A 1,472-nucleotide genomic window follows, 5' to 3' on the forward strand; every position below is an offset into this window, starting at 1 on the left:
TAAAGCGCGCCCGCGCGCGCCGTGACGTCACGGTAGGGCCCCGCCCCCTGGCACGTGGGCTTGTTTGGGTCTCGCGAGGCCACTCCCCTGGGGCTCTCCACTCCACCAAGATGGAGGCCAGCTGGAGGCCTGGTCTTTCGGGGCTACTTTGCAGCCCCGGCCTCGGATCCTGTCGATTTCTGCAGGAGGAGCCGGGACGGCGGAGATGGCGGCAGCCCCGCCCGAGTGTGGGGAGCGTTGGAGGGGGGGGGAAGGTTCCCTCTTCCCTCGAGGCGTCTTGCCACATCCGGACCTACGTGGGTCCGCCTCCCAAAGACACTCTAGTCCAGGGGGTAAAAATGACTTCTCGACCGACAGCCACTTTCTTCTTTGGAATCGCTCCGGTCTTCTTGGGCGAATCTCTAGCAGAGAGGATCGGAAATCCGGCCGGCTGGCCTGTCCCGACTTCAGAGGCAGGATTAGAGGACCTGAGCTGTGGGCGGGATCTTACTCTTTGCACCTTGCCTGCTTGTCTGGACCAGAGGAGAAGGAATCATTCACTCCAACCGCTGAGAAGTTGCCCACCCACTCCCCCACCTCACCTACTATCACATCGCCCTGTGTTCTTTCCTTTAGAGAACTTGTCACTACAGTAGATGAGTGCTTGTTGACAGCCTTTCCCACTGGTTGCAAGCTCTGCCCTCTGACCACAGTACCTAAATCACATACAGGGGTATGTTCTCAGCATTTAGAACAGTGCTTGGCACAACGTCCAGTAAATATCCTCTGAATGGAGAGCGAACTAATAGTACAGCCTCCCCTGCTTCTTGGACCACACTGGCCAATTCCATCCATTGGATTCAAGCCCATCTCACCACACAAGCCAATGTTGTTTGATGGAGGGCCTCTTGTGGCCGGGCACCGTGCTAGGTGATGGGACTCAGCAGTGCGCAGGAAAGAAAGCGCTTCTGCCATGAAGGAGTGATCATATAATTCCAGGGACCCCTGTGTGACTGGGCCAGCCCACAACCTGCATACTTTGTACACCCTCACTTGCCAGTTAACTCACACAAAATAGCCCATAGGAGGTCTGGTTTCCTGAGAACCAATACTGCCGTTTGCTACTCTGATGCATGGAAGTTCAGGGCATTCTGGGCCTCCATGCTAGATACATACTTTAATATTTTAGCTCTGGGCTTAAAGCTTAGGGTCACCAGCTGCCTAAAAAAGAAGAGGGCACAGGCTAACACAGCTGAGGCATATTCTCGGGTGAGCCTTTCCTGATACCTAACTGTGGCAATTGGGGGAGAAAAACCACAAATTTTCGTGATGAGCCATCCTGCTGATGCCATTGCCCGGCATGTGAATTTGGCAGAAACCAAGTTGTCTATAGGAAATGGTGGCTGGAATATATAAAGTGCTGTTTAACCTGTTTAACTACATTCTGGTTTCATGCAGTAAGCAGTGAACAAGCTGTATAGATTTCTCCAAGC

This window comes from Camelus ferus, chromosome 9, assembly GCF_009834535.1.
Source record: "Camelus ferus isolate YT-003-E chromosome 9, BCGSAC_Cfer_1.0, whole genome shotgun sequence".
NCBI lineage: Eukaryota > Metazoa > Chordata > Mammalia > Artiodactyla > Camelidae > Camelus > Camelus ferus.